Source organism: Triticum dicoccoides, chromosome 5A, assembly GCF_002162155.2.
Source record: "Triticum dicoccoides isolate Atlit2015 ecotype Zavitan chromosome 5A, WEW_v2.0, whole genome shotgun sequence".
Lineage (NCBI taxonomy): Eukaryota > Viridiplantae > Streptophyta > Magnoliopsida > Poales > Poaceae > Triticum > Triticum dicoccoides.
In genome coordinates, this window is record NC_041388.1 from 354,836,645 (window position 1) to 354,851,595 (window position 14,951).

The following is a 14,951-nucleotide window of genomic DNA, read 5'->3' on the forward strand; positions in this document are numbered from 1 at the left end:
TGTGGTTGTTGCACGGGCTCCAACATGCTCTTTGAGAAAAAAAGGTGGCACAACTTTGGATATACGTGACGTGGCGGCATCATACAGTAGCATCATTCGCTATAGTTGTAGTACACTCCTACTAGGACGACAACTCCTATAAAACATTGCACTTGGCTCTTTGCCTCTTAGGGAGGTTCAACAGTTCGTACTCGTGTGAACCTTGCGCTTGGCTCTTCGCCTGGTAGTAGTAGTAGTAGAATTGAGATTAATTAGTGCACTTTCTTCCCCGTCTTCCACTCTTCTTCCTCCTCTCTTCTTCTTCCTCCTCTCTTCCCCATCGTCGGCCGCACACCATTTCCCCCCGCTCACTGCTCGCCCGCCCGCGCTATCTTCCTTGGTAGCTCGTGCGTACCATATCCCTCCGCTCACTGCTCGGCTACGCGAGGAGAAGCTTCTTCGCTCGCCCGCCCGAATCCACTTCCCTGCTGGCTTGCACGCACCGAAAACCCCAATGGCAGAACCGATTGACACGCAGAGCCGCGATTGGAATTCCCTCCCCGATGTTCTCTTGGAGCAGATCTGTAATCGTATGGACCTACTCAGCACCGTCCGTCTGGCCGCATGCTCGGTGTCTTTGTACCGTCTACTCGTCTGCAACCGGCCGGCTCTTTTCAAGACACCATGCTTGCTACGGAGGTTGCCGTGGTGCCCCTCGACATGCTACCGTCCTTCATGCGCGGCCACTACTGGGCGGGCATGAAGGCCAACTGGATCGTCCTCATCCACACTACAAAAAAATGCACTTCCGTGATGATACGTGTTTGTCATAGTAGGTCACGTTTTTTGTCATGCATGTACATCCATGACGATTTTATGACATAATCAAGATAGTCATACCTGTGCTGTCGTAGAAGTGTTCCATGACATTACCAAAATTATCATCACGGAAGTGTCCACTTCCATGACGATAAATCGCGCGTCACAGAAGTGCTTTCGTCAAGGGTGACCGACACGTGGCATCCACCGTAATGGAACGCCGTTAAGCTTCCTGGTCGGGTTTTGGATCCGATAATCCGTTAACAGCCCCAATCAATGGGGATTTTCCACGTGTAAAATCATCATTGGCTGGAGGAAACACTTGTCGGCTCACCGTTGGGACAGATGTCATCCGCTCATTGGACCGAAGGCGCCTATGATACGGCGACACGTGGCAATAAGGAAATAAATAAGCAAGCAATTAACGCTAGCCTATTACCGCTATTACACATATTACATCCACTGGGCATCAAAGTTCGCCACCAGTGCAAATATAGGGAACAAAGCAACACATTACATACACTGGCCGTGAAAATTGGCGACCAGTGCAAATAAACGCGGCAGCAAAACAAGAGCATAACTGAAACAACTTCAGAAGAGCTCAAGAAACGTTATCCTGGGTATCCACCATGCTAGCAATAAGCTTAGCAAGCTGATTAGCTTTGTCCTGTTTGGCGCTAAAATCCTCCAATGCTTGCTGTTGCACCAGAAAGTATGCATCTGAATGATCTAGGGACTTCCGCAGTCCTTCCGCTTCTTGTCGCAGCACAGCTGATCGTTGTCTTTCAGCTTGTAGTTGAGACTCAAGAAACCGAACTGATTCAGACAGTGAGTTTGAATAGCTTGTGCAAGCGGTAGTGGCCAGTAACTCGAACAGTAAACCAAGACAGGACTTTGGGGTTGTCTCGCTGTCTTCAAGATAGTCTTCCTTAGTTGTTTTATCAGCTTTGTTGGAGACCAACAAGGATGTGTCACTATCCTGAACCTTATCTGCATTACTTCCTTTACCATTGCTTAATAAGGTACTCTTCCCCAATATTCTGTCAGCATTCTAAAAGAAGAAACAAGCAGACACATAACAAGTTTAGCATGTACTAGTATATGAAACTCATTTCGGTGAACCACTTCATTAGTAAGGTGGACAGGATTAAACTACCAAGTCTTCTATTGCCAAGTACTAGTACATAATAAAAGCATCAAACAAACATATATCTATGGCCTATGGTCACTGCATTGTCTTGCCAAATCAAAATAGAGACACGGTCTAAATCATATCAGTTCAAGACAAAGCTGCAATGAAAGAATACAAAGCGTGGGAAACTACACGGCACAACAAGATTTCAGATGGGTACCACGAGTCTACATGTACAACAACACTATTGGCTCTGTTGTGATGCTAGTAATGTGCATGATATGAAAGTCAACTGTATACACAATTGAAATTGAAATCAACATAGCTATTGATAAGAGCAAACCTGTTAAAGAAACATGCGTGAACATACCTGTTGTGCCATTGGAGTTTTGATTGGATCCTTCAATTTAAAAATAAGTTTGTATGAGTAAATACAGTGATACAAGAGCAAAGCAATCATAGTTAAAAAAGGCGCGCCTAAGCGAGCGCTTAAGCGTGCATAGGCTCTAGGCGTTGGCAAAATGCATTGCGCATAATTATGCATAATCTGTGCATAACTGCGCATAAGCATGCGCTTTGTTCAGTAAAGCGCAAGGCGGTGGCAAAACGCACAATTAACGCCTAGCGCTTTTTTGAACTATGATTGCAATGGAATCTTAAATTAGAACAATTGTTCTTCAGGTTTAGGCACTTGTTCTACATGAATAGAGTACAGTAAGACGCAAGAATATAATACTTAAAAATAGAAAATGAGCTCATAGACCTTACCACATTCTTGGTTCGGGACCAGTACAGAACAAGGCGTTCCCAGTCATCGTCAAATAAATGTGTCTCAGGAGAACATAAGGGAATTTGATGAGTTTCTTTGCTGGTGAAGTACGTTTTCTTCAGGTAATTCCGATACCGCCACCAAGCATTCTTGAAGATAGCAGAGGTATTAGCACAGGTTACCTCATCCTGAGTTTCCAAATCGGTCCTTCCCTATAGAGAAAAATGGGAATATTTGTTGTATTATAACCATCATGGAGGTAGGATGTATGGAACGAAGCAAAGTAATTGCCATGAATAACATTACTTACACATAACTCCTGGACAAACACCTGCAACTGGCATTTTCCTTCATCTTCAGTATAATATTTCCAAGATGGGAAGATACGCACATACGATTTAACAACATCAAATGCGATAGATGCTAAACTACGACTAGCTGGTTGTGCTTCCTCCACGGGAATAGGCGTACTAACTGGTGGAGTTGGGGTTCGCCGTGATAGTACTGGCCCTTTGGGCACTGGAGCTGCCTTACTAACTGCTCTTGTTTGGGAGCTCTGTGGTGGAGATGGTGCTGTGTCAACAGGAACTGGGTTACTATCGGCTGGGGTTGGGGTTAGATTGGGTGAAGCTGGTTCTCTGTCCATTGCAGTAGGGGTACAATCTGCAAGAGTTTGGGTTATGTGTGGTAGGGCTGGTTCTTGTGCATGTACAACCAGGGTGCTATCTCCACCAAGAGGTATCACTATTTTATTTGAAGACCGTGTTTTCAGTCTGCTAGATACTGGCATCACCCGCTCCAATTCAAATGGTTGATAAATAGGAAACATAGTTGAATGTACAGACATTGTATGAGAGATAGATGCAATAGATAGTGTGGAAAAAAGAGGGCATAAAATAGTTGACATGTATATTGTTTAACTAAAACGGATAGCATGACATAATTTCAGATATATGATGTCTATCTAAACTGGATAGCAGCATAACATAATTCAAAGATATGATGAATAACTAAACAGGATCGCATGACATAATTCACCTACATGTTATCTAAGTAATCAGGATCGCATCATTTAATTCACATATGTGATTTATATGCTAAACAGAGGGCATTCGATATGATGTCTGAACTAAGAACATGGTGTTGAATATTGTGTATATGATGTCTAAACTATGCAATGCAAGACACCGTATGCATGATATGAGCAGTATAACCGTGCCAAGTTAGAGCATACACCTCAGTGGGGGAATAGGACTGGTCATCTGTCTCTGAATCCATCTCTGAGGAGCTATCGGGACCCAACAAGAGATCTGCTTCGACAGGTAGCACTTTCTGCTCTGAAGGCCTTGTTTTCACTCCAGATTTTTCCATCTCCCACCCAAATGGCTGATTCACAGGAAGTGTAGTTTAATGTACAAACATTGTCGACAAATGGAAATGTAATGAAGAAAAGGATGGGCAAGATATCATTCAAATATATGATGCCTAGTTAAACAGGATGGCATTGCACATTTCACATATATTATGGCTGGCTAAAAGACATGAGACTGCATAATTCCCATATATGATATAGAAACTAAACAGGTGGCATTACAGAACATGTCTAAACTAAGCAGATGACATATATGATGTCAAAAGTAGGCACTGCAAGGCAACATACGCATGATATGACTAACATCATCATGGCAAGTTAGAGAAAACACCTTGGGGGGTAAATAGGAGTGGTCAGCGGCATTTGAATCTGCCTCAGAACAGATATCTTCCTCTGGATTACAATCCGGAGAGGGGTAGGGAGGGTTTGCCATTGAACCCACCATGGAGAGATGTCTGCATGACATTTTATTGCCGCGCAAAACTCTTCTCTTTTTCTCTACATGTTCAGCATGACTGTGTACAATATTTGACATGCATACGAAAAAAATATGGTGAGATTATGTAAGGAGAGCATGCAGAAATTTAGAGTGATGGTAACAACCAATGGATCGACGTTTTTCCGTTTAACCAAAATAGACCTAATGGATCGACGTGAATGTATAGTAATAAGTGATGCAATAAGTGTACAACCTCTTTGCCGTAGCCGTGTCGACCTCAGCATCATTGGGTTGGTCGCTGAAGCTGTTGAGGCAGAGGTGGCTATCGGTGGTGTGGAGGAAGATCTGAGGAATCTGTAGACGGCGTCCAGGGCACTGCTCTGTTGTGATGGATCGTTCTGTCGTTGGAGCAGCTCCGGTGAGCCGTAAGACGTCATGCTAAAGCAGCACAAGACAAACATCGTCAATCTCAAGGGAGATTCTAATAGCATCTCCAATAGATGATGTAAAATGGATGTAAAATTAAAATCACCAAAAACCACCTGACTACAACAGATGAGGTAAAAACTGTTGACTCTGAACTTAACTGTCGAAACTGAAATTTACTGTGGAATCTGAATGCTACTGTCAAAACTGAACGCAATGGTAGCAGAGAGGCACTTGACAGGTAGTTTAGGGAGGGCCTGCAGTTCATCTTCAACCTGCACCCCCCTGAGCCGCCAGCCACCACCGGTCGAACCGCCGGCCCCAGCGCCGCCTCGCCACCCCGAAACAACTCGCCACCGCCGCCCCGGCCAGCCCTCTAGGCCCCCCGCCCCCACCCTGAACCCTAATATAGATAGTGGGGTACCTCTCCGGCGAGCCCCCGTCCCCGCAGCGGGTGGTTCTTCCTTAACTCCGGCGAGCCCCCCAACCCCTGAAAATCGACTGACCCAAAAGTCAATTCAGTCGACTGAAGTGCGGCTTAATCGGAGCAGAGCAGTAGCACGAGCGAGGGGGAGAGCAGCAGCAGCAGCTGGGCGAGCGAGCGATCGAGCGAGAGACGGAGCAGCAGCAGCAGTGCGAGCGAGCGAGAGCCAGAGCAGCAGCAGCAGATCCGGCTGGTATGGACGCCACCACCGAAGGGGCCTCGCACTAGGGGAGAGCCGCCGAGGAGATGTCGCGCGCGGCGCCGGCTTCAAGGTAGCCGCTCAATGGTGGTGCCGAATGGAGCACCGTCGGCGCCGGGAGGTCGAGTTAAGGAGAAGGTGTGATGCGATGAGTGTACAACCTCTTTGGTGGCGCCAAGTAGGCCTCGGCTTCGTCCGAGGAGTCGGTGAGGATGTTGCGGTTTCAGTGGAGCAGGTTAAGGCGGCGCTGTGGGGATGGAGCAGCCGCGATAGACGAGGCGATCGTCGGAGCAGCTCCTTGGAGGTGGAGGACGGGGCGACTGAACCGGCGGGATGACGAGATGGACGGTGGATCCTCATCCGGGGAGGTGGACGAGGGACGTCGAGATGTTGTAGTGGACGACGTCGTCGAGGAAGAGGCTCCGGCTGGGCAGCGGTGATGTGGCGGACGGAGGAGGGTGGGGTTTCGCGGCTGGAGCAGAGAGGTTATGGCGGCCTGGGATTTCGAATGGCGAAAAGGGGGCGATGGTAGGGGGTGAAGCATGACTTAGGGACGCGCTTGTCCAAAATGTAGGGTGTGTTACAAAAGTACCCCCACCGATTTGAACTAGCGGCCCTTTCGGCTCAGGGTTAGAAGGGGGATTTTGCATGTCGGGATTTGGCAGCTGGAGGGAGTTTTCGCGTGCGTTGTAATTTCGGGATAGCAAGGCACGGGTTGTGAAGGCGCCAGTTTTGGGAGCACAATATCTGAATTTTCGGGATATAACTAGATGCGGGTTGAATTTTAGGGACAAGCCTAATGTGTAGTAATATTGTACTTGTACGTACCAAATCAATTCGCACTTCCCTCAACCAAAAAGAAAATGAAAAAATAAAACTATTCACACCACACAAAGAGAGAGTCTTGCCCCGTTTTACTATACAAATGCTATTCAAAGTTACTCCCTCCTTCCATCTATATAGGGCCTAATGCGTTTTTTGATGCTAACTTTGACCAAATATTAGAGCAATGATATATGACATGCAAATTACACAAAGCACACCGTTAAATTCGTCTGTGAAAGGTTCTTTCAGTGATATAATTTTCACATTGTGCATGTCATGTACTATTAATCTTGTCAATAGTCAAAGGCGGTCTTAAAAATCTCATTACGCCCTATATAGATGGAAGGGGGGAGTATGAATCCATGTTATGTCTGATTAATTTTTTTCGCTTGCTATATAATGCATGTAACCTACTCATACCAACATTTTAGTGCATTCCAAATGTCTATACTACCGCTGCAATTTGAACTAAATTTGAATTCGTTTCTCTATTTCAATAAGAATCTACAATCATGATTGTTGCCAACTTCAACCATCATAGTTTCCTTGCTATCCGCCAGATATAAATCAGACGGCCTATAATGCAGGATGGCAGGCACACCATCATCAACAACTCCATTTTTTATAAGAGTAGAGATAAAATATATTAAATGTAGTATAACATGTTCATAACCACACCATGTGTATCACCGTTATATATATTCACACATGCGTCGGTTTGAAACACTATGACAAATTCTTCAAATATCCGAATTTGCTTTTTATAATGAAGTATATATGATATCTATTCGTCTTTTACACCCACACAACCCTCTTATCTTTGTAGCTAGCGCTAACTTTCTCTTGTGCATGCACACGCCCGCATCCCTCTCACCCTCCTCAGTATTCTCTAGCTCCATCGCGCAAATTCATCTTTTCACTTTAGGTCGTTCACCCATGGTGTGTGTAGGCCCCCCAGCTCCTTCTTTACGGCACACATCGATCGATATGCCTCTCTAGCCAGGTGTGCCTAGCACAAACACAAGCTTCCCCTCTTCTCTTGTCACCGTCCATGCCTCACTCCCACCACTCTTTTCATCGTTCTTGTACTCGCACACTCCTCCCCCTCGATATAGTATGCCTCTCGTACCACCTCCTACATGCATCCCTCTCTCTCTATCCTTCTCCTCGTGCCTCATTTGCTTCTAACACACACATGCATGTATACCGATCGATCTCCCAACATATACCTAGATCGACTTTAACTACCCCCCCCCATCGATCGATGTACCTCACAAGTTATGTCTCTCCTTTCTCTAACAAAAGGCGATTGATCTTCCTATGTAGTTACGTCTGCTTACCACAGCCACATCGTCCCCCCTCATCATTCGTGCATGCCTCCTGACCCATCTCTCACATGCATGTGCACAGACAACAAGCAGCCATCTCCTCTCTTATTGATATTGCGGGCGTGCCCTCCGTTTGTCTAGCAAGCCTATCCCACCATTTGTTAGAAGCAACTCCACTACCACCCCCTCCAACACTCTAGCTCTGTCTCTCTCCCAACCTTATTCCTCTCCTGCACATATGCATGGATGTCGATCGATCTCCCTTAATACATGAGGCAGATCGATCTCCTTAATACATGAGGTAGGCCTCTCTCCTCCTCCACACATATACCAGCCATTGTACCTCTATAGTTAATTGAGCCTCCCTCTTTCCCCACCACACACCCATAGTTGAGCGCTGCAGGTAGGTATCCATGCCATAGAGACAAACTACACATGTCCCATCTCACGTTCCAGTAGGCCAGCCACTCTATATCTTTGACGTGGGCACACACAAATTCGAGGGCACTCTTTATCGATCGCGCGCGCACACACACACACACATCATCCCTCTCTTCGATTCTATGGACACCTCAAGCCGATGATACCTCCACTCTCTTCTCGTGGATCGCCCCCTCTATATATATATGTTATATCCAGGACTCTATTTCACACACATTGCATATGTTACATTTTTTGATTCACCCCCCCAAAAAAACTCTCAAGAACCCACACACTATATCTCTCTAGGTTTGTATCTCTCACACAACCCCACGTAGGTGGTGTACGTATACAAGAAGAGAATAGGTGCACCGTGCACGTACTCACGCTACGTGCCCAGCCACAGCCGCGCAGGTACACGGTGGAGCTCATTTCTTTACGAAATGGCAGCCCACGTGCTAATTTGAACGCCTGTAGCGGTTGTTTACCTAGGGAGGTCGTGTACCATGCGTGCACGAAGCAAAGTTCGACTTGACGCGTTGCCGCGTTATTTTTAAATAAAGTTATAATGCTCAATGGCATGTACATAGAATATAAAACAATTTTTATGGAGAAAAAGGTAGTCCGCTCACTATATACAATGGAGCCTGCCTACCTGGTTTGTCGCTCTTCAGAGTATCTCACACAAGGCTGCGGTGGCCTCTCTCTCTCTCACCGTTGGTCACTGATCCGGCTGCATCCCGTCCGCCGGGGGAAAGGGAGTGCGGCGGCCTCTCTCTCTCACCGCTGATCACTGATCTGGCCGCATCCCGTCCGCCGGGGGAAATGGAGGAAGTGCATCGTTTCTCCGTTTGACGGCGCTGAGGCAGCACGTCCCGATCTGCGGTACACATCGTTCTCTCTGACCAAGCTCCAGCGCGGCAGGGCCTACGCCACCTGCTCGCAGATTCTGCCCGCCGCCGCTCACCTAGTTACATCCCGACGACCTCCAGGTATCCCCTCCGGCCTTGCTCCACTGCCCGTCTTCCCACGTCGCTGCATGTGGATCTTCCATAGTTCTTTGCCCAAAACGTAGCTCGTCCGACGTACTTTCCATATTGCATTCTCGTCCTCACACCGTTTTAGACAAACACAACCATGTTGTTATCTTCCCTTAGGACAAGGAATATGCTTCTTTTTTTGTCGTCGCATGTGTCATCAACTATTATTGGCCAGTAATTGTTTCCTTTCTACCTCTTTTTTGCAAACAGGGCTATCCATGTCACCTCGTTGCTATGGCGACCTTTTGGTGAACTGCAAAAATCACTTTTTTCTTAAGAGTGTTTTGTGCAGTTGTACTAAAATGTCACACGGGCAACGTCTCTACATTTCAGTGCGACTGCACAAAGGGAGATTGGTTTTGCTCTATCCTCCTCATCCAACTCCGAGCCTAATCTTCTCCAACTAGTTAGTCTTAAGAGAGACCGCAAAGGTGACCGGCTTCTATTTATGTGTTTATTGTTTCATCAGCAGTCCTCTATTATCGTAATCACACTTAATATCTTTGGAACAGGGATGCTCAGCTCTATTTTAGTGGAACTGCACAAAATGATCGGAATGTTGCATGCTCCAGACAACTACTTTTTTCCCAACATGCCTTGTTGATTTAGACAGAGCTGGGGGGGACATTGCTGCCAATGAAAGCATGGATCAATTTTAATTTAACACCTTCTCACAACTCTGTCTTCAGCTATGATGTAATTATTAGCTCTGGTCTGCTAATAATTGACATGCATTAGCAAGGAAGTTAGTTTTTTATTGTTTCCGAAAGAGCATCAATGGCAAGACACGCAAAACAAAAGCTGAAAGCTCACACCATTGTACAATTTCATGTCGCTAGAAATTTATTTGTATAATACGTCAATTATGTAAACAAATGATGGAAGCTTGATAGCATTGCCAGAAGCCTCTTCATCATCCGGGTCCATGTGCCATGCACAAAATTATACTCCTTCGTTCCTAAATATTTGTCTTTTTACAAATTTCAAACGGGCATATTTTAGAGTGTAGATTAACTCATTTTGCTTCGTATGTGTACTCCCTCCGTTCCTAAATATTCTATTCGTCTTTCTGGAGATTTCAACAAGTGACTACATACGGAGCAAAATGAGTGAATCTACACTCTAAAATATGTCTATATACATCCGTATGTGCAAGTCCATTTGAAATCTCTAAAAAGACAAATATTTGAGAAGTCACTCGTTGAAATCTCTAGAAAGACAAATACTCCGGAGTATATTTAAGAACCGAGGGGGTAGTGCACAACCGCATGGGAGACTCAGCCCAGTCATTGCACCACATTAATAGTGAGTAATGAGTAGTCAAATCATAAGCCCCACCTTTCCCACTATAAGTTGCTCTGAAGAAGCAACCATCAATACACTCTTCTTTGAATCCGCTCATACTACTCCATCCGTCATTGTTTATACATCGCGCTTCAGAAAAAAGAAATGGGACCAAGGCGACTAGCGATCGGCCTGAAAAATAACATTGGTAGTTATAGCATGTCGTCGATTACTAGAGGGAATAATGCGTACACACATGCATGCTGTGCTTCCACCCCGGGTACACACATGCATGCACTTACTCCACTCTGTAGTAGTACAGTACATGGAGAGAAAATTGTGGACTTGATTGTGGTTACCACGCCCCAATTAATTGAGCATTAAACCAAATGCATCTAAAGTCTCTTTGGTGGTGGAAATGCATTGAGAGAAATGCATCATAATGAAGCGCGCCCTGTAAACTATGACGGAGGGAGGAGTAGTATGAAGGTGCAAAACCAAGTACGCGTATGGCCAGTCGGTCAACGCACCTCCTCTTGGCATATCACTAACTTGTGGGACAGGAGTGTGAGCAAACCGATCTCAATTGACGGCAAAGAGCCAACCCGCCGTTCCTTGAGAGAAACGAGGAGCGAGAACACACAGACGGGCTCGCACGGAGGCCAAGATATATTCGAGCATGGTTGGTTGATCGATATCATTCATTACATGTTGCGTTGCCGTTTTCCGCCCTTCTTCGGAATAAACGTGTACTTTATTAGAGATAAAAAAATAAGAGTACAGACGCTCCACCATGTGGTTCTAGTAGTAGTACTACTCGTACTACTACGCTTGGCTCTTCGCCTCTTCGTGAAGTCGAACAATGATGGTACTCCACATGTTGGGTACTACAGTGTATGCCTCTGACAATCTGACACCGAATGGACTGATGCATGTCCACCGAGGGTAGGTTGCATTGGTCAAAAGGCGTAAGCGAGCTTCACCTTGTCCTGCAAGCTTCTCCTCATTCTGCGAGTTGATGGGACACACCAAAAAGTAGTGCTAGTCCATACTCCCTCCTTTCCGGTTAATATGGCTTAATCTCTTTTGCGGGTAAATGAGAGAGCTTTATTCATATATAGGCATTCTTAGGACGATCAGCCAAGACACTAGTCACTAGGAAGCGAGGTACCCCGCAAAAAAGGAAGTAGGAAGGGAGGTGTTTCATCAAGCCAGCTCTCGGCCACATTCAAAGTGCAGCAAGCATGGTTCGCACGAAGATGCGCCGCAAGGTTTGCTGACCTGTTTACATGCCGAATAACAAAAAAAAGAGGAAATATTACCGAGTGCTACTATTTGTAACAGGATATGAGCCAGAATTAAGCGAGAATTGTGGCGAGTGTTCCATGCAATCAACTTCCATTATCACATGCGACAACCCTCGAAGAGAACCAAATGTGTTGAAGATTGCTTTATCACATTTTAAAATTATAATAAGAGTGGAGACGCTCCTCCATCCGGTTCCTAGTACTAGTATAGTACGTACCTTTATAGACTATAGTAGTAGTACTAGTAAACTTTGTGCTTGGATGTTCGCCTATTTGGGAAGTCGAACAATAATAGCACTAGTAGTATAGTGTATGCTTCTGGCAATCTGACACCGAATTAACTGTTGCACGTCCACCGCCTGAGCGAGGGAGAGCTTGCATTAGTCAAAAGTTTCTCCTTGTCCTGCGAGCCACCGCGCGCAAGCTTCTCCCGTCCTGCAACCTTCTCCTCGTTCGGCAAGTTGACGGGACACAACAAAGTAATGCTAGTCCATACTGCCTCCTCTCCGGTTAATATGGCTTAATTTCAAACGAGATAAATACACTGTCTATCACTGTATATTTGTAAAAATACAGTCAGTGGACTTCACAATACGCTCATTGCGCTCAATATATATATATATATTCCGGTGTTTATACGGTCACTAGCTCACCCTGACTGAGTATGTGTGTGCATGCACGTGTAGGTTGAGCACTTGAGCGTGACCGTGTGTGTTCCGTCGTGTGCTCGGACATGCATGCATTAGGGCGTCGTGCGCGTTTTTGCGTCCATGTGTACGTGTGACTGTTGCATACACGTAGGGGGAGTACGTGTAGGGGCCACCAAGGAGCAATCAAATCACACAATAAGTTAGTTGGAAGAAGCAACCATCATTTCACTCTTGAATGACACGTACGCAATATAAAATGGTTGATATGGAGAGAAAAAGAAAACCCACTTGTAGGAGCCTAAGCTAAAAGCCTGCTTGCTTAGGTTGCTCTCTTCACAAGCATAGAACGACGGGCCTGATCCCACAGCTGGGGGAAGGGAACAATGTTCTGCGTAGATGCGGTCGACATCGGCGAGGGAGAAAACCCACAGTCTGTGCGTCCCAATCGGGGGTCACCGCGGTATGGGCCGATGCCGCGTCCCAACCGCCCTTCTAGCTACAGCCCGACGTCCTAGGTAGTCCATCTTCCTTTTGGAGCCGGCTTTCTCCACTGCCGTAGCTCCATCTCCACGTCGATCTTTCTCTACTTCTACCGGCTTCTACTTGTGATGAGTTTATGTCTCATGAACTAGTGCCAGTACTATTATTCTAATCACACTTCTTCAATATCTTTGCCATCAGGGATGCTCAGGTCGATTTTAGTGGAACTGCACAAAAGCATCATATGATCCGAGGGTGCCAGCCGTCTTTCCTTCGAGAGGTTCTACCTGGCCAGGAAATTAAATCATGTTTAGGGTTTAGGGTTTAAGTCGTAGTGTCCCCATCAGCAGTTTTTCTTTCGTACACGCTCTCACAACTTTTTTCTTTAGTTGTGAAGTAAATATTGGCTATGATCTGTGAATCATTGAGATGCATCAGCATGCGTGTTAGTTTTCCTTTGTATTTGATGGAATGTTGTAACGGGGCAACCTTGGAATAGGAATGAAAATGGAGTGGAAAGTTTCCGTTTTTCCGGAGAAAAAATGGAAACGGAGAGAAACCAACGTTTCATTTCGTTGGATCGCGCCATCGAGCAAAACCAACGTTTAAATCACGTTTGTCGTGTTTGTGTCTCACCCTCCTCCATGGCTCGACCCCACACGGCCGCTCGGCATACCACTCACCGCAAACCGAGTATACGATAACTTTCCCGCCTGCTTGTCGATGGATCGTGCCATGGAGTACTAGCACTACTGGAAGAGATTGATGAGTTGGGGGAGGACAGCTAGCTGTAGCATGAACTTCCAAGAACTTTTTACATGCATGTTGTAGCCGGCTATTGCGACCTTTGAACACGGAGCAGCCGCGTGCACCCGGAAGCGGCGCGGGCGACGCTCTCTCGGCCAGCGCGCCACTTCAATGCCGGCGCCAGTGAGAGGTCGCGTCTGCTCTGGCCGGGCATGAATGCGGCACTGACCGTTTCGGGCGGGAAGCACATGCGGGTGATGAAGAGGGTTCGGGTTGGTCAGGACCGGCCATGGTAGCGGTCCGGATGTGCGCAAACAAGAGATGCTGTACGTTAATATTGCTGCGTATATAATTAACAACGTAAATAATGTGCCAGTTGGACAAATAAGATTGGAGATGGAGATGGAAATGGAATTTTACGTAAACACAAATATGCATGTCTATGTCTATGTGTGTGTGCGCGACGACTCTCACGACCTGGAAGCGGGGGCGTGTTTTTGATCGAGTTTTCTTTCTTGGTACGTTAGAAAATCAGTTTGTCTAATTCACATCTAGATGTTATTTAAGGATATCACATCTAAGCTCCCACAAGTATATAATGTAGCAACAAGAAACAAAAAAACTAGGAAAAAATAGACCACAAACAGAGTGGATATCAACTTAGATGTGACATAACTATGTCACATCTAGATGTGTCCTAGACAGACCCTTAAAAAAATGTCCGCCAGTTTTCGTTTCTTTTTTCCGGGAACGCGCGTATTCCATTTAAAACCACTTCTATGGAGAGATTTTTTTACTCCATTATAGCCTCTTGTTTGATAGAGTTTCTCGCGTCTCGCTCTCTCACCCTCTCCATATCAAAACAAGATGACAATGTCCACTCTATCTCTCTCTTCACCGGTGGTCACAGATCCAGCTGAATCCCGTCCGCTGCTGGAGGTGAGGAGGTGCAGCGTTGACGTTGTCGCCGTTGGTGACGGAGGAAGCCGATGCGCACCGTCCTCTCGGAGCCGGCGCTGGCGCGGACGAAGATCCTCCGCGCCCTTGTTCGCTGCCGTCGTGTGGGCAGATCCCGCCCGCCCGCCTAAACGACATCTCGCCCACTGGAGGTATAACATCTTGTACTGGTCCAGCTCCCCAGGTTGTTGCGTGCGGGTTTTCTTCTATGCGACTACTCCCCAGCTCCCCATGCATAGTAGCTAGGGTTCGTCGGCTGGTCCAACATCACCTACTAGTACTATTATAAAGGAA